This window comes from Zalophus californianus, chromosome 11, assembly GCF_009762305.2.
Source record: "Zalophus californianus isolate mZalCal1 chromosome 11, mZalCal1.pri.v2, whole genome shotgun sequence".
NCBI classification, from domain to species: Eukaryota; Metazoa; Chordata; class Mammalia; order Carnivora; family Otariidae; genus Zalophus; species Zalophus californianus.
Genome location: NC_045605.1, coordinates 18,232,441 through 18,254,468, shown reverse-complemented (window position 1 = coordinate 18,254,468; position 22,028 = coordinate 18,232,441). Strand labels below are relative to the sequence as shown.

The 22,028-nt window shown below is 42.2% G+C and overlaps 1 pseudogene; it reads left to right on the top strand.

The window, feature by feature from the left end:
• LOC113913733 overlaps nucleotides 1-17,267 on the top strand; it is a 75,862-nt pseudogene extending 58,595 nt beyond the window's left edge.
• The last annotated feature ends 4,761 nt before the right edge of the window (nucleotides 17,268-22,028 follow it).

The following is a 22,028-nucleotide window of genomic DNA, read 5'->3' as shown; positions in this document are numbered from 1 at the left end:
TGAGTTACTTTGAAAATGTCTTAATTTTCATGAAAGTACTATCTCGGTTCTAACATACAGTAAGGGCTCAAAAATATTCTGTGTTGTCATTACTATATCTTTCTATTTTCCATGAGTCCTTTTAGCCACCACAGTGTAGGAAGCAGGCACTTGTGTTTTGTCTGTCTGTCCCCATCCCTTACCTTCTTCCACCGTGCTTTCTACCAGCTCTTTGTGCTTTATATCTAAATCTCACAACAACCGTGCAAGGTAAGTGGTATCAGTCCATCTCTAGGATGAAAAAAATAGGCACAAAGAAATAATTTGTCCAAGGTCCACAGAGAACAAATCAGGATTCTCGTTGATTACAAAATCTAGACAACTTCCTCATATGTAAGGTTGTTTTAACTTACAGTTCTAAGGCTAGACCTTTCAGATGTTATCTACTGTCGTGGAGTTTGTTAGAGGAGGAGAGGGTAGTGTGCATCTTCCCAAAACATGTTTTGGAAGTACATTCTGTTGTTTGCTGGTGGGATGGCTTCACCTCCAAACCTCTTCCTCTTTGGCAATAAAAGATTGATCTTTTCTTACCTCAGATTCCCTGAAAGTCATGTACGTGGAGAAGAAGTTTAGAAGTCCTGTGAGAAAAAAGGGTGAATTCCTAATAAAAGTGAGAGTATCTTACCTTTTTGTTTCTTGAGGTTGTATTTGGCCTTAAAAAGACAGAAGCAGGGGCACCTGGGTGGCTCAGTCAGTTAAGCCTCTAACTCTTGGTTTCGGCTCAGGTTGTGATCTCAGGGTCTTGAGATTGAGCCCCGAGTCAGGCTCAGTTCTCAGCGTGGAGTGTGCTTGAGATACACTTTCCCTCGGCGCCTTCCTCCTGTGCTCTCTCGCTCTCTCAAATAAATCAGTCTTACAAAAAAAAAAAAAAAAAAGAAGCAAAGAAAAAGTCTTCTTTGAAAAACAGACAAGAACAACTTGACTGAGTAAAAACTAAGAAAACTCATTTTTGTTGTTGTTCTCACAAAATTCGCCAGGAACATTTGCTCTGCTCTCAGTAATAGTCTGCCATATTGATGTTCCCCTTACAGAAGAATGCTGAAGTCCAGAGCTCTTACAAAACTTCTTGTTAAATGCTTGTTTCCTTTTAGTTCAAGTGAATTCTTTTATTCCTGTGTGTGATTTTGAATTTTCTTGGCAAACTAAGGGAAAAAAAAACTCCTCCTGAACAGATGAGCATCTCTCCTCTTCATATTGATTTGAGAAAAAGAGCTTCTGCACATACTTCCATCAGGTTTAAAGAGTTCTGATGTCTGCCCTGCAAATGTGAAATTACAAGAAGTGGCCAGGATGGAATGATGGTTTATCAGAAGCCAACCTGAAGCAGGCATTGACCAATTATTCTTTTGAATATAGTAAGAATAACAGTCAATCTGTCAGCCCACATTTACTTGTTCTAGAACTGTCAGTGGACATAATGGCATCTTTGACCTTAAGAATTTATCTCTTAGTGAGAAGACAAACAGTAAACACAGAAATAAATCCAGGATCCGACAATAAGCTGATAATTGTAGTGCAAATGTAATAAGAAGTTGTAGTTCACTAACTGCTCTTCTCTGCATTATTTCACTTAATCTTCAGGATTAATTATGGTTTTCTAGGGAGGCACTGGGCACTGGAGTGAGAAACATATTCTCTCTGGCTGTCTCTCTTTTCTGTTCCATTTGCTCTGGGTTGGTGTCATGCCTTGAACCGCCCTTCCTATCATGGAGGTAAGAATCTCTTCCTCTATTTGAGCTCTGGGTCATCCTCTTGTTTCTATGACTACTCTCTCCCAAGGTGAGCTCATCCAACCAATGACTTTACATAGCATCACCATGTTGATGCTCCCAGATCTGTATCTTCATCCCTACCCTCTCATCTGAGCTCCGGATTCATATATTTTACTATACAACTAACTACAGATAATTGTATATCTAACTGTAATTAGATACCTCACAGGAATCGCTGTGTTAAAATATCCAAAATGGATCTCTTGATTTCCTCCTGCTCTCAAACTCGTTCTGGCTGCACTCACTCTTCATCCCTCCCAGTCCTACCTCTAAAGACAAAGGGCCTCACCAGCTGGCCTGGGCTCAGACCAGGAACTTCGGTGACCCTTAATTTTTGTCCTTCCATCATTGCTAACAGCTAGTCTATGAGCAAGTCCTCTTAATTGTGTATCTACAACATACTTCAAGCTATTTTTTTCCTCCTCATCTCCTCTTGCCACCATCTGAGCCCAAGTCCTCATGGTCTCCTGCCAGGTACCGGCAGTGGCTCCCTAATCTATTGCCCTGCTCTCACTCTGCCCTTCCACCCATCCCTGATAAGCCATTCCCTAGATAGTATCTAGAGAGATCTATAAATAGCAAAATAAAACAAAGCAAAGCAAAACCAACTCGTGTCTTTCCTGTGCTTAAATCTTTTAATGATCTCCAATTCTACTTAGAAGACATTTAAACTCTTTTCTCTGCCTTAAATACCGTGTGCGATATGGCTCCTGCCCATATGCTAAACTCCCCAACCTCATTCCAGGCTCCTGTCTCCCTTGTCACCATTGTTCAGCCTTCCCTGGCTTTCTGACACTTTTTGAACACACCAAGCTCTTTCCTACACCAAGGGCTTTGCACCTGTTGTTTTCTTTCCCTTTCTGGCTCTTAGCCTGATTCTTCCTCATTTTCCATGCTTCGTTTTAAATTTAACCTCTCCTGGTCACCCCCTCCCCTTACTTATTTCTCTATCACCACACCTGGTTGATTTTCTTCTTAGGGCTTACTTTTGTCTAAAATGATTGCAATCTGGAATTGGGATCGTCCATGTATTTCGGGGCAGTTTTCCAAATTTCCCTATTTTGGACCGGACGTTAAGTCATCTATTTGCCTTTTTGTATCAATAGCTCACAATGGCATCTCCTAGAATTCTGCCTTACCTTGATTTCTAACAAGGTTAACTGGTTTACCCAAGCCACGTAAAGGCAAGTTCTCTGTTCGCCAATCAAAGCTCTTTGCACTTTACTGAAGTTTAGGTGACAGTGGTGGTTAATGGGGGGCGGGTGGTGATTTTCAGAAAAAGTGACAAAGAGTGTGCCTGGTGACTGCATATGACTGATGCATTTTCACTAAGTAAATTCCAAAACTATTTGTCAGTGATATTCAGTTAGCTACTACTTGTGTCTCTCTTCTCTCTCTTTAGTATAATGGAAATTCAAAAACTCTGCTCACCCTCATGTAGACACAATATAAAGACCAATGAAATCTTTGAACTAGGAAGGCATACTTGTTACCTGGGTAATTCACTCTGGTTTTATTTCAGAATGATTTTAAAACCATAAGAGGCAGCTTCTCAGGACTAACATTTTATATTTCTCATTGCTTTCTTTTCTTGCTCGTAGCATTGTCATCCTTGTTAGGTGCCCACCTCAGAGTACCCTTTGTTGGAGAGAAAATGAATAAGACAAAGGAAGAAAGACATGACACCAAAAGGGGGTGGTTGGGTCAGAGTGCAGCAGAGGCCAGTATGAACAATCTCTGCTCCTGCCTATTTTAATTATCTCCCAGTTTAGTTCAACACTAGCTTCCCTGTGGCTGTCATGAGCTGTGACTTGAGCTCATGGTATCTGAGTACATTGAAATTTAACACCACCAACATTGTAATGATGCTCAGTACCATGCTCTAATTAAAGCCAGCCACTGGCAGCCATGTGAACCCTATGCAAAGGAGATGATGCAGTGAACATGTTGCTTGAGAGAGAAAGGAGACGCAGCAAGGAGGGAGCCAGGGAGAGCAAGAACTCTGAAGTCTATAAGAGGAGCACAATGTTCAAGTATTGACTGTTATCTGTTCTTCCATCCTTGTGGCTCCTAGGGGATCCCCCTGCTCTGGTTTAGCTTCTCCAGAGTGAGGAGAGGTGATGTGGTTCAGTTGGGAAATACCCAAAAGTAAACACACACAAAAAAGCTTCATTCCATAGGGAAGAAAACCAAGGCCTGGAAGAGGAGTGTAATGACAAACCCAAGCTTCTCCCAGATCATTTTTCACACAACTACTTAAAGTGTGAGGCTTAGCAATGATCAGTGAATTGATAATGGATCTGCAATATTGACAACTAAGCTCCAGTGATTTTTCTTAAGAGACAGGCTACTGCTGGCTAGGCCATGAAAGCTGCATCAACTGTATTGAAAAAGAGAGACAAAGTCAGGGTCAATGTCATCTCCATTGACTCTCCCGCCTTTACCCACCCCCAACTGATTGCAATAAATGGCACCATCTCATGCGGTTCTTTAAGTTGAATCCTAGGGGTCATCCTTGATCCTCTCATTTTGTTCACATTCAACCCACTGGAGGGTCTGTCCATCTGCCTTCATGATAGTCCCCATTCATCCATTATCCAGCTCTACCACCACCATAGTCCAAGCCAATGCCCTCTCTCCTGGACTACTGGACATGATCCCTGAGCAACCCCCTATATCCACTCCTGCCTTTCTACCACCTGTCACCCTGACAGCAGCAGAATATTGTTTTTACCATAAATCAACTCATTTTCACACCCCTACTTGAAACTCTATAGTGATTTTCCATTACATTAGAAAAAAATTCAAACACCTCATCCTGGCCTATAAATCCTTATATAATTTGGCTGCAACTAATTTCTCTGACTTTATCTGGTACCTCTCTCCACATTGCTCACTACACTGCGGCCACACTGGCCTTCTTCTCTTCCCTGAAGATGCCGAAGCCATCCCTCCTTAGGCCTTTTGTACCAGCTGTTCACTCTGGAATGCTCTTCCCCAAGACACTCTCTAGGCTGACTTCTCATGACTCAGAACTCAGCCTCAAATGTCTCCTTCCCAGAGAGATTGCCATCTCTCTGTCATCACTGTCATCATCACATTATTCTGCTTTATTTTCTTTGTGGCACTTACCAGTCTCTGAAATTATTTTATTACTTCCCATTGTCTTTGACTCTGCTCTCTAGAATGTAAGGCACATGTGAGCTAAGACACTGTGTCATTACCCATTTTATTCTCAACGCCAGGAACAATGCTGGGTGCCTAGAAGGGGCTTGCTCAATAAAAAGTTGTTGAATGAATAAATGAATGAAACCACGGAAGGTCCACCACCATTAATATCAGCCTCATAGCACCTGTCACTTTCCATGTGCTTATTATATACCAGGTGGATTATCTCAATTAATCACCACAACTACATGATAAAAACATTACTATTGTCCATTGATAGACAAAGAACTAAGGTTAAAAAGGTTATGGGACTTCCCAAGTTTGCAGGTAGAGAAGAATGAAAGCCGTCTGTCTGGCTCCAAAGCCTCTGCTTTTCCTCTCTCACACTATGGTTACGGCAGATGGCTGGAACTGCTTTGGTGGGGCATGGTTCTAAATCCATCCATTTGTTCATTGTATGCTAGGCACACAGTTGTGTGCTAGGCACTATATGAGGTGTGAATTTTGCAGTGAACAAGATAGAATTCTTGCTTTCACTTCTCTTACACTCCAGTAATTATTTGGTTAATGCTTACAAGCGTCATTCTGATTGTATTAGTCGGCTCAGGCTGCCATAACAAAATACTGCAGACTAGGTGACTTAAACAACAGAAATTGATTTCCTCACAGTTCTGGAGGCTAGAAGTCCAAAATCAAGGTATTGGGAGGGTTGGACTCCTCTGAGCTTCTCATTGGTTAGCGGATAGCCACCCCCTTGCTGTGTCCTCACATGGCCTTTTCTCTGCACACGAGCATTCCTGGTGTCTCTTCCATTTCCTATAAAGACACAGTCATAGTGAATTAGGGCCCCGCCGTTATGACTTCATTTACCTGCACTTTTTTATTTTTATTTACCTTTTTTTTTGAGAGAGAGAGTGCACATGTGCATGTGTGCTTATTGGGGGAGGGGGGCAGAGGGAGAGAGAGAATCCTAAGCAGGCTCCATGCCCAGTGTGGAACCTGATGCAGGGATTGATCTCAAGACCCTGAGATCATGACCTGAGCTGAAATCAAGAGTCAGTCGTTTAACCAACTGAGCCCTTGGGTGACCCTATCCATACCTTTTTAAAGGCCCTATCTCCAAATAACAGTCACATTGAGGGTTAGGGCTTCAACATATGAATTTGGAGAGGGCACAATTCTGTCAATAACACTGATCATCTAAAAATAGGAACTCTTTAAAGACATGAATAAAACCTGAATTTCCAACTGGATTAATATTAGTATTTTTCTAAAAGATTTTATTTATTTCTTTTGAGAGAGAGAGAAAAAGATAGTGAGAGAGAGAACATGAGCAGGGGGAGTGGGGGGGAGGGAGAAGCAAACTCCCTGCTGAGCAGGGAGGCCCTTGCAGGACTCATCCCAGGACCCCAGGGTCATGACCTGAGCTAAAGGAGACACTTAACCGACTGAGCCACCCAGCCACCCCCAGATTAATATTAGCATTGTATAAGTCCTAGATTAAATTCATTTATAGTAGTATGTGATGTCTATGTTATTTCAAAGTCCAAGACTATATTTTACAATGAGGTACAAAATCAGTTATTTCTGAGAGAAAGACCTGAGGAAATTGTATCACAAGTAAGAAGGGCACTCACACAGATAATTTTCACAGTAGCATCGGGTGGCCAGAGAGGAACAGATTTATCTTGAACATAGCCAAGGCTATTTCTTCCATTCAAGTCTTCCTAAGTGAATGAGAGACTTCTCTACAGAATGGATTTTCATACCACATCTCCTAGCAGAAGTGTATAAAGAAGGTTCTGGAAGGATAGTGACTGAGGGTATGAAGCAGGTTCCAACTGGATTTGAATAATCTCTCCCAGCAGACTTTGTAGAACAGAGCAATCTAATGTTTGGCTGAGATTCAGCTATATTTACAACTTTTGCCTGGAATACCAGCATCGATGATTAACTGATGGAGGGGTACAGTGGCCCAAATACTTAAAAAAATAGTGTCTATACAAGAGCATCTTTATATTTGGGCTTGAAAAAATTATTATGGGGCCCTTTGCCTGTATTCAAACAATTAAAATTTTTTATTTTCCTTAGCACGTAACCAATTTAAATTCCAAAAGCTATCAGGTGTAGGGCAGAGCGTGGTACTCTTTTCTGTCTGTAGAATTTAGCATAGAGGCTGGAAGAGAGTAATGTTCAAGAAATGTCAGATTTTTGGAAAGCCTCGTTAACGCAGTAACAACAATAAAAATATTGCATTGTGATTAGAGAAACAGCTTGGGTGGTGGGGAATAAAACGGGTATAAAATAGGCTGAATTCTGGTCCACACACTGCTCCTGACTGGCCAGGAGTCTTAAGAACGAGCAGACCACCCACCACCTGCCAAAAATATCTGGGGGAGTCTGGGTTTCCTCATATGTAAGATGAGGCAATAGGGCTGGTTCCAAGTTCTCTCTAAAATGTCCTGTTTTAATGGTGTTGGGTGATGATTACCAGTTGGATCTCAGGTAGGGTTGCCAGATTTAGCAAATAAAAATACAGGTGTCCTGTATTGTGTGTCAACCCTCATCTACCCTCTTAGTAGAGAGGCCCCTGAGAAAACAATGTCCTCACGAATAATCTGTAATGTGCATAATCTGCTGGCACTTAAAGGAGACCGTCAGGTTATTAAGCTTATATTAAGTTTTGGAACTTGCAACATTTCAGATTGGTTTTGAGTTCGTTCTGAATGCTCCTGTCCCTACTGATACAGCCCCAGGCACAGAACTCAGAGCAAGCTAAGTGACTAAGTGCCACAGAAACCACTAATATTACACTATATGTTAACTAACTAGAATTTAAATAAAAACTTGAAACATTAAAAAAAAAAAAAGCAAGAAACCATTGTAATCGCTTTTCTCTTGCCCTGCAGTGGTTTCCCAATGGGGCAAAAACCCACCAGTAACACTCCTCATGCAAGGTTCTGCTGGGGTCGAGAAGGCAGCCAAATTCTTGTTATGCCTCTGCCCTTTTATACCAAGCCATACATTGGCATTCTGGAAGAATTTACATGCATAACAATGTACACCATCCTAGAAAAAAATACATACATCAGGTTCTCTGGGATCTTGAACCAGATTCAGCCCCAGCCTGGCCACGCTCTCACGGGATGGGGAAGAAAGGTATTCCTGGGTCAGGGAAAACCATCTCCTTGAAGAACTTCAGAAGAATGTTTATGTGGCAAGAAATCTGTGTAGAAACCAGCAAGCTATTTGTTCTCTGTACCAGGATAGTGCTGCCCTTCCGGCATTTTGACAAATGACTTATGGTTCAGGTCAGACACAGTAAGTAAATTCACCAGCCACGTTGTCCAGCCCATAGCAAAGAGAATGTGAGTCAAGCATAGCAAGATGAGGCATATGGGTTCTGGGTTTTGGGGTCGTAAATACAGGTTAGGAGCTTCATACCAATTGCTTCTATCCCTTGACACATTTCCATTTTAAGGTTAAGTAGGTTTAATTACACAGCTCCTTTTCCCATCTTTGCTTCTTTTTGACATTACATAAGATATTTTAGGAACAGAGAAAGGTTAATGGGCCCATGATGGGGCCTAGAATTAACTTCCTTAATTAAACCTCCAGAAGACATCTTTTCATTTCTTTTAATGACCTGTCTTGGTTAAAAAAGACCCAAAGCTCCTGCAGTTTTGTGCGGGTCTTGCTCATATAAGACCCACACAATCCATCATATGATTGGAACTTTGTCTTAGATGATGTTTCTGGTTTAAGCAGCTGCTGTCATCAACAGGGGGGCCGAAGTTGATGGGCAATGAGAAGATTAATCTGTTCAGTGTTGTGACTTTGGAAAATTCACCTTTGTGGATTTCGACACTTACGGTTCAGGCATCAATTTATTTTTAGAGAGTAAATCGATGACTATCTCTCTTCTCAAATTATCCTCATCAAATATTTGTAAATTAAATTACAATTTAAATGTACCGGTGAGTGGACTGCAGTCCAAAACCTTGCCATGCATCTTTTCTAAAATTCGTATCATACTCCAAATTTATCTCTTATTATTTAAGAATTTTAGTATGTGTTTCTCTTCCATGAGGGCTTGCTCTACATTAATTTATTTCCTCTTTTTTTCAAATGAAGTCTCTTTGAGGAACGGTCATCATTGAGGGGATTTTTCAGAACCATTTCATTGTGACCAAATTCTTCTTATATTGAAGGACACTGTAGTCCTAATTTTTTTGGTTTAATTTAGCAGTAGCTCATTTACATTTCCTGGTATTATTGGAGGAGAAAATATATATGCTATTAACGTTCTTGCTCTTCCAAGATGATAATTTTAGCAGTATTTCCTATTCAGTAATATGTATCCGAATCTCCCTTTAAAATGTTAGCTATTTTAGCTAAATTTTAGCTAAATATAGATATGTATATATATATATTTATATGTATATATATGTATATTTATTTCTATTTATATGCATTATATTTATTTATATGTATATTGTATATATTTATATCTGACTGGCAGGTTCTGATTTAGAGATCTGGACCAAGACAATGAAATATAATCTGTGTTTCTCAAAGTTCCCCAGAGGATACTGAAACCCACCCCATGTCTATATGTGTGTCTGGAAATGCAGTCTGCTTTAGAACTCCCAAGCCCAGGGCAGTGGATGGCTTCTTTTCCTTCTTCTCCAAGTCTTCTCTTCTACCTGATCACAGAACTGCCTGATAAGGGGATTGTTGCTAAACAGCTTCTTGTGACATTGACCTCAACATTGAGCATGAAACAGAGAGCTGTTATTATCTGAACTATGCAAATGTGAGTGTCAATGAATATGCACTTCATTGAAAAGGCCTGTGAGGGACAAAATCCTGAATCTGTTCCAGGTGCTTCCACAGTTCTCTTTCCCAGGTAATGGAGGAGCAATGGCTTGTTTCTTATGGTGTGTAGATCCTTCAGTTTGCTAATGGACATCCTGTGTTTCGTTACAAAGAGAGTTTAAGGAACCTAGGTGGATGTCTAGGAGAATGTCTGCAAAGTGGTGCATTCTTAAACATGGCACCTCGTCTTTCCTCCTTCTCTAATTCAGACATTATGTGGTGTGGATGCCTGTCACCACTTGGTGTTATATTCATATTACATACCCTGAGTTTAATTCCTTCTATGAGCATTAATTGTCCATATTAAATAGAGTGGAAAATAAATGACCTTATGTCTGTCTTTTGCTGTCCTCTTCAGGATAGGGCCGGAATGAGCAAATTAATCTGTAATAGGATGGCCAGACTGGGAGGTGTCAGGGGACATGTGGCATGGGGACAGAGGGTGTGCAGATTCAGCTGCGAAGTTCAGAGAATAATATCCAAAGAGTAAGGCAACCCAAAGTAGTTAAAATCATGGAATCTGCAGTAATCAGACAGAACATGATCAGGAGACAGCAACAAGCAAACAATATATGGAAACTTTTCTGTGTTTCCCTCATCTGTAAAATGTAGATTATTCAGTACTTAGTAAATTGGCTTGTTGTGAAGATTAAATTTGCTTCATAGACATAGAGCACTCTGAATGGTGCCTGGTGCATGGTAAGTTTGAATTAATGTGTGAAATAGCATTATTGTTATTGTTTTCATCAGCAGAAACCAGAGTATAAGGTGGGTTCTGGGCCTTAGGAGCAGGGAATAGGAAGGCAAGGTGGAAGACAGGGTGCAAATGTAGCTTGACCTCTGACAAAGAATGCTGAGTTGGAGCTCTTGAAATCTTCCCTGCTTGAGTCCCAAATTGATCTTGGAGACCAGTTGAGCTGAGCTTGAAGCAGAGGATCCTGAGAACCCCAGTGTGGGGAAATGGGGTAGCAGAGGCTAAGACCCAATTTCTAGAACTGTTTAATTGAGCCCACCTCTTGACTTCCTTTCCTTCTGACAACACCATCATGCCCCAAGGGAAAGAGTTCTCTGACCATCTGGGAGAGTGGCTGGTGTCCATGTTAACTGTCGTAGACAGACAGTCCCCAGAAGGCAAGGTTTGGTTGTGCCTTAGGCTATAATTCTTCTGATTATTAGATGTCACAGGTGATTAGGTGTTTAATAAATGATATGAGGTAGATCATTTCCCTTTAGGGTAGCGGCAGGGCTAACTAACATAGGTAATTTTCACTATTAACATCAATTCATTCCTTAATATCCATCATTGGAGAATCTCAAAGATTAATCCATTGCAAATATTTCCACTAGATCTGTGTTTGCTGTGTATTTTTCACAGTTCCCTGGGTAAGGTGGTACCTACTTCACACATTGACTATATTCCTTTAATTATTTCATTCGTCAAACATACACTGAATGCCTACTATATGTTAGGGATGGTACTTGATACTCAAGATACAAAAGAAGAATGTGACATGGTTCCTGACCCCAAAGTGTCATAAACTGGTACAAGGACAGAGACAAGTTGAAGCAGAGTTCAGGGAAAGTGCTGCTAATTGAGCAAACACAAGGTGCTGTTGGGATCCAGGGATGATCAGCTCTACTCAGTGGTTGAGAGTCATGGTCAAGAGGAGCTGATAGTGGGATAAAAATAAACTCCAGATCTTCCTCCACTTCTTTTAAAAAAATATTTATTTGTTTATTTGAGAGCAAGAGAGAGCACGGAGGTTAGGAGGGGCAAAGGGAGAGGGAGAGAGAGTCTTTTAGGCAGACTCCCTGCTGAGCTAAAGCCCCAAGCTGGGCTCCGTCTCATGACCCTGAGATCACAACCTGAGTAGAAACCAAGAGTCCGATGCTTAACTGACTGCACCACTCAGCCTCCCCTTCCTTGACTTTTGATGGGGTTACATCCCAGTAAATCTATTGCAGCTTGAAAATACATTTAATATACCTAACCCACCAAACATAGTAGCTTAGCCTAGCCTACTTAAACATGCTCAGAACACTTATATTAGCCTGCAGTTGGGCAAAATCACTTAATATGAAGCCTATTTTATAATAAAGTGTTGAAAATCTCCTGTAACTTATTGAATATTGTACTGAAAGTGAAAAACAGCATTGTTGTAGTACAGAACAGTTGTCAATGTTTGGGTTGTTGACCCTGATAATCATGAGGCTGACTGGGAACGGCACGGGGCTGCTTCTACCCAGTATCACAAGAGAGGATCGTATCACGTAGTGCTAGCCAGGGAAAAGATGCAAACAAAATTCCACGTATGATTTCTCCTGAATGAAGATGCCTTTCGCACCATCATAAAATCAAACCGTAATAAGCTGAACCATGATAAATTGGGGACTGTCTATGCAAGGTCTTAAAAAAGAAGAAGAGGTTTATTTGGCAGCAAAAGAAAAAGTATGCACAGCAAAGAGGCAGCTTGGGAAAAAGGAGAGGAACAAAACACACTGGTTGGTATAAAAGTAAGAAAGTGGGAGACACCGGATTGGCCGGGTGAATAAAAGCACTGTCACCATAAACCTTGCATGAAAAACTTGAAAGTACTGAATTTGCCAGGAATCATTAAAGGACTCGAAACAAGAAGACAATGTGATCAGATTTGCCTTCGAGAATGTTCTCTCTGATGCCAGTTAGGAGGATGCAATGGATGAGCAAAATAACTACATAGGGAGGCCAGGTGTGCAGTTGAGAGACTATTTTAATGTCCACATTACATATGATAAGGACCTGAGCTAAAGCAGGGCAGTGGGGATAGAAAGGAGGATTGAAAAATCCTTTAGGAGCATCCATGTGGTTGCAAATGCAAGATTTCATCGATTTTAATGGCTCAGTAATATTCCATTGTGTGTATATATATATATATATATATATATATATATATATACCACATTTTCCTTACCCATTAATCTATTGATGGACACTTGGGTTGCTTCGGTATCTAGACTGTTGTAAGTAGTGCTGCAATAATCATAGGGGTGCATATATCTGAAATTAAGATAACATTGTATGTTAATTATACTTGAGATGAATAAATAAATAAATAAATAAGTAAATAAATAAATAAAATCATTTAGGAGGTAAAATCAAAAGGACTTGGTGGCCAGCTGGATGTCTGTAAGTGAAGAAGTACTTTTTTTTTTTTTTAAAGATTTATTTATTTATTTTGAGAGAGTGAGAATGAGAGAGAGAGAGAGAGTACCTGAGAGGGGGGAGGGTTAGAGGGAGAAGCAGGCTCCTCGCCGAGCAGGGAGCCCGATGCGGGACTCGATCCTGGGACTCCAGGATCATGACCTGAGCCGAAGGCAGTCGCTTAACCAACTGAGCCACCCAGGCGCCCAGTGAAGAAGTACTTAATGCCAAATATATTTACTGCTGGTTATCACAGTCCACAACTCATGTTACTCGAGGTCCTTACTGGTGATTAGAAACAAATTCTGCCCTAATAGTCATTAAAGGGGAAAATGGGGTTGATAAACCTGCTGGAGCAAAAGAAAGAATATTTTAAGGAAGTTTTGGATTTCACTGGGGTCCTTTCTTTCTCCATTTAAATGCACAGAAAACCCAAGGAGGTTTGTTAACTGAAATCTCGTACATGGAGCTAATGGTGAACCCAGAGTCATGGTCTTCATCTCTTGATCAGTCCTTCCCAAATTTAAGATGCACGCCAATCACCTGGAGATCTTACTAATCCACAGGTTCTGATTCAGTGGGTCTGTGGAGTGGGGTTTGGGATCCCTCCTATTTAACAAAGCTCCCAGGTGGGGGAGATGCACTAGACTCCGATTTGAGTAATCTGTCTCTAGATTGTTTCACAAAGAGGGAGATACATTTTGTTAGTGCAACAAAATGACCACTAGCCCACTGCAGCAATAGGGAAAAGAGTACAAGTCTCAGATTATGCTCTGGCTATTGCTGCAGACCTTTCAGACCTTGTCTGGGTGGGGCCTCTTGGGAATGGTACCTATCCCAGGAAAAGAGTTGGTAACGTTCTGTACAGTCAAACGTAGTCCGAGCCAACAAGGTTGTCCTGGTGTTCCTCCGAGAGCCACAAAGAGTTCTCCCCCGCTTCCCCCCCGCCCCCCGCCCCGCCGTGCTGCCCCCGGCATGTCTCCCTGAGCAATCAAGCCCTAACTCAAACCTGAAAATGACTCCAACCCCCTGGCCCACACACAGTCCCACCCGGCCAAAGTGGGATAGCGTAAGTTTTGTTTAACTTGCTGTGGGGTTGAGGAATATTTGGGGTTTAAAGAGTTATAAAGGGCTCTTTGTAGCAATTGCGATATTTATGTACACGTCAGCAGAGACAAACAAGACTGGAAATCAGGGAACTGGCTTCTTCTCACCTTGGGGGTCAGTCCTCATCCACGTTTGACCTCTACTCACTGACCATGCGGTGCTCAGGTTATGGTTTGTTTATATATGCCAGCTCTTTAATTATGAGAGCATAAGTCCTAGGGACCAGGACCAGATGCTGGGGTTGGCATTGCCCGGTGGGAGACTGGCACTGACAAATGGCCTTGGGTGGCTCAGACCCAACCTGGCCTGCTCTGGTTGCCTGAAATAGAGAGGAAATTTTTGCTGTGGGGAGACTGCAGTAGGCTCTGAAATTAAGAGGAGTCTGGTATGAGGAAAGGTGCTATCTTGGGAATCAGAAAACTAATTCTAGCTCAGCAATAACTGGTTATGTGATTTTGAACAAGGCATTTTGTCTTTCTTGGCTTTGGTTTCTCTCTCTCAGAAATGAGGAGGTAGGCTAGGTCAGTGGTGTTCAACCTGTTCTCTGCAGAACCCTTTATGGAGGTACCAGGAGCGTCAGGCTGGATCTACCAAAAAATTAACTCTGGCTCATGTGAGTTTTAGCTCCCCCGCATACACATGACCTTGGTTTTTGGTGTCATGGTAACCTTTTGCTGTTCCATAGAGGTGTTTCCATTGGTGAGGCCACTGATTTAGATTTTAGGCTTTCTATGGTAAGCACTAATAAAATTCTAGAAGAAAAGAAGACTCAAAAAAAAAAAATCGGCTCTAATGTTGCCCTCAGGAATTCCATGATCATGGATCACACATGGAAAATACATAGAAAAAAAGCACATTAACTATATGAACATGACAGCACCAATTATATTTCTAGGGTATACCTTCTAAGAAAATTGACCTCTGAAAAATCAGCTCCAGAATTAATTTTAGTAAACCAGACCAGAACAAGTCTACTTTTTAAAAAATGCATTTATTTGGGGTCCCAGACCATAAGCTGGAGCTACATAGCGGGAGCAACCACTAGACTTGTCTGTGTCTCAGAATATTTCTTCTAAAGTAGCCTATAATCTTGGCAATTCATTTAAAAGGGGTTGACTTATATGCAAACGATGAATCATGGAACACTACGTCAAAAACTATATGGTGACTAACATAACATAGTAAAATAAAAAAAAAGAGGTTGACTTATTTTCATTGTCTTGATTGTGTGCTCATATGTGTTAAAATCCTTTCTGAGGTCTAGAGGGATTGTTGCCATACTAGTATGTCACCAACTCTGATTTTCCCAGGAGTGTTTTCCTTCAGCATGTTGTATGGGTTTACAAGGACTGAAGTGCCTAGGAGCAAAGTTCAATCAAAGTGGCTATTTATATACAACTTGTACTTACAGTGGAGCAATTCACAAAGAATTTCCCTTTGTAACACTGACAACAGCGTCTTGAAAAAAGCAGGCATACTTGTTGAATGACTGAATGACCATTCATTCATTTATTCATTCCATGGAGTTGACCCCATCACAGAGCTTTGTATGAATTGTTTCCTGTTTTCTGCTTTGGAGAATTGAAATGAAGCTATGCTTCTTCTAATAACTATAGTTTCATCTTGATTCACTCAGCCAGCTGGGGCTTCATATTTACCTGGCTTTGAAGATCAGTCTTTTGGGGGACAGAGGCTACTCACCATCATCCTACCGTTCTGTTTCCTTAATAGGATTCTCCTCTTTGGCTCTTCCCTTGACCACAGAAGGATCATTCAACACAGAGACTACTGACAAAAGGGGGCATTTTTTTGTGTGAATAGGGGTAAGTCACGATTAGTTAATAGAAACTTGATTCTCAAAAATACAGTGAAATCTAGGGGATTTTCATTTTCAACTGAATATAGTTCTTGATCAGATTATATTAGAATATCCAAGTTCATGAGCACAAATTTTGAATTGGTTAGACGTTTTTCATATTACAAGCAAATAAATACCTGATTGAAATTTGACATCAGGAGGCTGATAAATTGGACTCAGCTTCCCATGGGCTTGAGAGCATCTTCAGAAAATAGCATTACATTCCTACCTTCCAGGAGATGGGGAATTGGCTTTTTAAAGCATTATGTTTGAGAAAGGTGATTAATAAACTATAAAAGATGTGAGATATTATAGACCCTAGAAAATCTGTTCTGGAACTTAAAGGATCAATGGGTCCAATTCACTTAGCTAAGAGAACTCTGGGTGCGATAGCATGAGACACATGAGGAGGCTGGGAGAGAAGAAAGCAGGATATTGTGTTTTCTGTCTCCTTACTTGACCTTGAGCCTCTGTGGAGCTTAGCATGCCCATCCACAAACTAAGGACAGAGGATCTGCCTCTCACTTTTCAGTGATCTTGGAGGTTTGTGGAGATAGTAACGATCAGAGCATTCATGTTAAAAGTGTTGGGGTGCCTGGGTGGCTCAGTGGGTTAAGCGTCTGGCTCTTGATTTTGGCTCAGGTCATGATCTCAGGGTCATGGGATGGAGCGCCGTGTGGGGCTCCATGCTCAGCAGGGAATCTGCTTGGGATGCTCTCTCTCTCCCTCTCCCTCTGCCCCTCCTTCCACTCTTTCTCTCAAATAAATAAATCTTAAAAAAAATAATGTTAAAAGTGTCACAGAGGAAGTGACACTTCTTTGAGGAAGACATGGTTGCAGCTATAGCAGAGCTCTGGACGCCCCACTCCTGCTCCTGACTCACCACTCTTCCCTCTGGCTAAGGAACAAGCTTTTAAAGACAGTGGGAAGACACTCATGGAAGCAGGGGTGGCAATTCACCGAATTCGAGTTACCGTAACCAGCCACAACGTAAAATCTCTGGAGAAGATATGTGCTGACCTGCTCAGAGGCACAAAGGAGAATAATCTCAAAGTGAAAGGACCAGTTCAGAGTCCCAGCAAGACTCTGAGAATTACTACAAGGAAAACTCCTTGTGGTGAAGGTCCTCAGACTTGATATACTTTTCAGACGAGGATGCACAAGCAACCCACTGATTTGCACCATCCTTCTGAGATTGTTAAGCAGATGACCCATCAGTGTGGAGCCAGGACTTGAGGTTGAAGTCACCATGGCAGACGCTTAAATCAACTTTTGCCATAAATCAATGATCAGTTGTTAAGGAAAAAAAGTGACAGAGATAGAAGAGCGACTCATCATGAGATAGCTATGGTGAAAACACAGGCGTTGAAGCCATACAGACCACTGCTCAAGTCTGAAACCCTGCCACTTATTAGGATACTTTGACAAAGGCATTTAAATTTTCTGAGCCACACAACCGTGGCTCTACCTTTAAAATGGAGATAATAAAATTGGGCTAAAAAGGTTTTACATGCAGGAAATACCAGACCTTACGGAGTACATATTCAGGTCACAGCTCTCATCACCATCATCCCAGCTAAGAAATGAGAAGTTCATTTCCTAAGCATTCATTTATTCAACAGGTATTTTGAGTGTTCGCCATGTACGTTGGAAATTAGATGTGATTTGATGTCAGCTTATGATGTCAGTGGAGACAAAATGAAATCACCTTAATGCATATGAAGGGACTATGTTGCCCTTAAGTAAAATGTTTCAGTTCATAACTGACCAATAAGATTTCAGCTGCACACAAATGACTTTTGTTTGTTTTTAGATTTGTATAATCCGTTATTCATACTCTCATCCAGTTAATCAAATATGATTAACCACATATTTGCAAGATGGTCACAGAGTGAAGTAAAGCTGGAATCTAAGCTAATAAACAGTGGGCTCCTTGGAGGCAAAACCTATGTCATAGTTAACTGTGCCTTTCAGGGCCTAGGGATAGCATCTAGACTTTGAGTTTTATTCTGGAGGAGATGGAAGCCATCTGAAAACTTTGAGCAGAGGGGTATCATGAACTTACTATATTCAAAGAGACTTATTCTGTCTTATGTAGAGGACAGCTGGGTGAAGGCAGAGAGGCCCTTAGATGGTCATTGCAATAATAAAAAAGTGACATTATAGTGATTTGGTCTTGAGTAGCTGTGGTGGGAGGTGGTGAGAAATGATTGGATTCTGGATCTGATTTGAAGGCAGCATGACCGAATTTGCTGGTAGACTATAGCGTGGTGTGAGAAAAAGGGAAGAGTCAAGCCCGAGACCGAGGATTTGGGACTGAGCAATGAGAAGAAAGATGCCACCACTTTCTGAGTTGAAGAAGACTGGGAGCAAGTGGGAAAACTCTTGAGGGGAGGATCAAGGATACAGTTTTATGCGACTTAAATTTGAGACTTCTATTAGATACTCAAGTGAACATTCAGAGTTAACAATTGGATTATTTGAATCTAGATTTCAGGGGAAATGTTGAAGCAGGAGACAGGGATTTGGCAATCACTGGCATATAGAAGGTATTTGGCATCAAGGGGCTAGAAGAGATCGCCAGAAAGTGAACAGAGAGCAAAGATGAGGTCCCAAGTGTGGGCCCTAGAGCACTGCCATGTTCAGAGTTCAAGAAGACGAGAAGGAACCAGCAAAGGAGGTCTGAAGGCAGGCTAATAGGAAGGAGGAGAACTCGAAGAGAGACTGGTGTCTCAGAGACAAGAAAGATTAAAAAAGTAAAGATGTTTCAAGGAGAGGGAATGGTCAACTGTGTCAAACGTGGCTAATAAGCCAAATAAGATGAGCACTGAGAATTGATCTTTGGATTTGGCAAAGTGAAGGTTTATTGATGACCCTGACAAAGACCGTGGTACTGGAAACATTGGAATGGTGATCTGACTGGAATGTGTTCAAACGAAAAGAGGAAAAGAAACAGGGAGAGTGAGAACAGACCTCTCTTAAAAGGGTTTTGCTATTAAGGGGAGGAAAGTCATGGGTGGCGGGGAATGACTTGAAAGTGTAGGGTGTCAGCAGGGATCGTACATATGGCCCCAGGACTGCTAAGACTTTTTTTTTTTTTAATTTTTATTGTTGTGTTAATCACCATACATTACATCATTAGTTTTTGATGTAGTTTTCCATGATTCATTGTTTGCATATAACACCCAGTGCTCCACGCAGAATGTGCCCTCTTTAATACCCATCACCAGGCTAACCCATCCCCCCACCCCCCTCCCCTCTAGAACCCTCAGTTTGTTTTTCAGAGTCCATCATCTCTCATGGTTCGTCTCCCCCTCCAATTTACCCCCCTCCATTCTTCCCCTCCTGCTATCTTCTTCTTCTTTTTTCTTAACATATATTGCATTATTTGTTTCAGAGGTATGGGACTGCTAAATCTGATTGGATGCTGGCTATAGGTCTGGAGCAGGGTCTTGGAAGGCCCTGCTGATCCAGACTTTAACCTTTGGTTGCTGGATTATGGAAGGTCCAGGAGGTCCCAAGGGAGGGTTTGGGTTGAAAAAAATGGGAGAGGGGATACTTGGGAAGCTCAGGGTAATGGGTGCTTCCCACCGGGTCCAGAGGTATCTCAATACTTTAACACTCAGCATGGTAGTACCAGCATATTTTAGCTGAACACCGGCCTGGATCCATAAAGAGGGTTTCCTTCTTTATTATCTTTGTTTTTTAAGAAGAGGATATTGCTGTATACTTTCATGATGATGAAATGTGACAAGAAGGGAGGGGAGATTTGGAAATTCATTGATGTGAGAGAATGAGGTGACAATTATAGGAGATCCTTGAGTTGATGAGTGGGGATGGGGTTAGCATATAAATAAAAGGGTTGGTTTTGATGGAAACACAATTTTTTTTTTTTTTTTTGGTTCCTTGTAGCAGGAAGGAGCACAGAGGAGGGGGGCACAGACATGGGTGAGCTGCTAAGTGGTGGTAGAGGGCATGTGAAATTTCTTTGCTGGTTGCTCCTAGTTTGTCTGTGAAAGGGAGGAAATTTATTAACACCGCAAATTCTTACCTTCCTCAAGATCAGTATGCATCCACATTTTATCTGAGATTTATGTAGAATTCTGGGAAAATGCTGGTCACTCCACCAACTTTTGATTCAGTGTCTGTGTCTCCTGCCAGGAGACCTTCAACTGTGGGATTTTGATCCCACCTCATTCCATGAATGACGATCAGAGCCCGACTTCCTTTAGAGACAGTTTGTAGAGTGTGATAACCCCTGGCCCTCTCATGCCCTGGTTTGCTATGGAGTGACCCAGAAAGGAAACGTTTCTTGCCTGGCACAGTGATGCATCCAGGGCCACGACAGAACCTGACTCAGAGTAGGTGTTCAATAAGTGAATGACTACAGGAAGGGAGGGAGGGCAGGAGGGAGGGAGGGAGGGAAGAAAATTCAATTTGCATCTAGAGGGGACACCACGAATCTAGCCTAGTTGCACTATGTTTCTGTTCAGGAGATTTACATCTTGTTTATAACTAATTCCTCTGTTGCACGTTTGGCATTCTAAGATTTTTTTGCCAAGACTCAGGAATACGTCCAAAATGGCTGAAGGATGACAGTGTTTGATTGCTTGCCTCTCTCTCTACCTCCGAAGTTAATATGATCCTATCTGAGTGCAAAGGCACAGACAGGGAGGAATTTAATGCAAATTTAGCAAGAAGTCTAGTGCCACTTCACAAAATATTGATTAGGTGTCTGATTTGCTCTCCCCTGACAATGGGCCATAGGAATAAACCAATGAGGTGGGCTCAACCCTAGCTCGTCATGGTCATTCGATAAAGCCAGGCAACCAATGAGGAGCAGCTACCTTTTGATTGGGCGAGAGGCCAGTGAGGGGGGGAAACCATCTTAGCAACAGCAGAAAATATTGCACACGCCCTTGCACACACTCACAAACACAGACATCATGCTTTACCACCCTGCTGCAGTGAACAGTCACCGATTGTGTCTCTTAAGGCTTTTTTGTTTAACCACACTCCCACTTCCAAAGGACCAGTTTCTGTTCACAGATCACACTGCTTACCTGGTCAGTCAGCCCATAATCCGTTTTTAATGGAACGAAGGAACAACACTCCTCTCTGTGCCCCCTTCAACACACATCTTATTAAGGGGTGAACTTTGTCCTGCAGGTGGATGGCCCAAGCTTTGTTCTGAAACATACCGCCCTGATCCCTTTCTGGGAGCCGACCCACCTCTGTCCTTTCCAGACCCAACAGGCAGATCGGGGCAGGAAGTGTGGTGGGCAGGGCAGGCTCACTGCTGGACGATTGTTTCCTCTGTTCCCTATAAGACTGCATGCAGCAGAGCTTCCCCGGGGCCAGCGCAGGCTCCAGAGTCCATGTGATTTTCCTTACAGGCTTCCCCTTTCATTGTTCATGGCCCTCACATCCAGGGCCCAGGAAAGCGTGCCTGTGTTCAGTGTGACATTTGGCAATGTCTTTCTTAGCCACTGGGTTCCAGATATTTAGCACTCTCATTTGAAAGTCTCCCCACCTCTGGCCTCTACTGTGTTTTTGTTGCTTCCCGAGCAGCTGCCCTTATTTCCCAGGTGCCGGGGCGTGGAGGCTGCCTGCCAATCCCTGGTTTCCCCAAATTAGGAGCTGCCATGGCCTCCTTGCCTCATTTCACTCCTCGCCCACCCCACAGCCTGGCTCTGATGGCAGGTAACAGGGAGGACGCATTGGTACTCGACATCATTCTTTCCTCCATGAGCTTTGCTTTCTCTGCTCCCATGGCTCCTTTCAGGCTGAATCTTTGATCCAAGAGCATCTGTCCATGATTATCCAGTCCTGCTGGTGGCTCTCGCTCCGGTTCCCTGCTGACAGTTATAATTCTCTCTGGGTAGGAAAGCCCATCCGTTAGGACAATCTTCACTCTCTGAGGCGTGTGGCTGGTCTTTTATTTTTAGACAAGATGAGCCAAGTTGATGTCAGAGGACTTTTCCAGCCCAAGAAAGATGCTTGTCTAGGAAATGGTAGCGTGCTC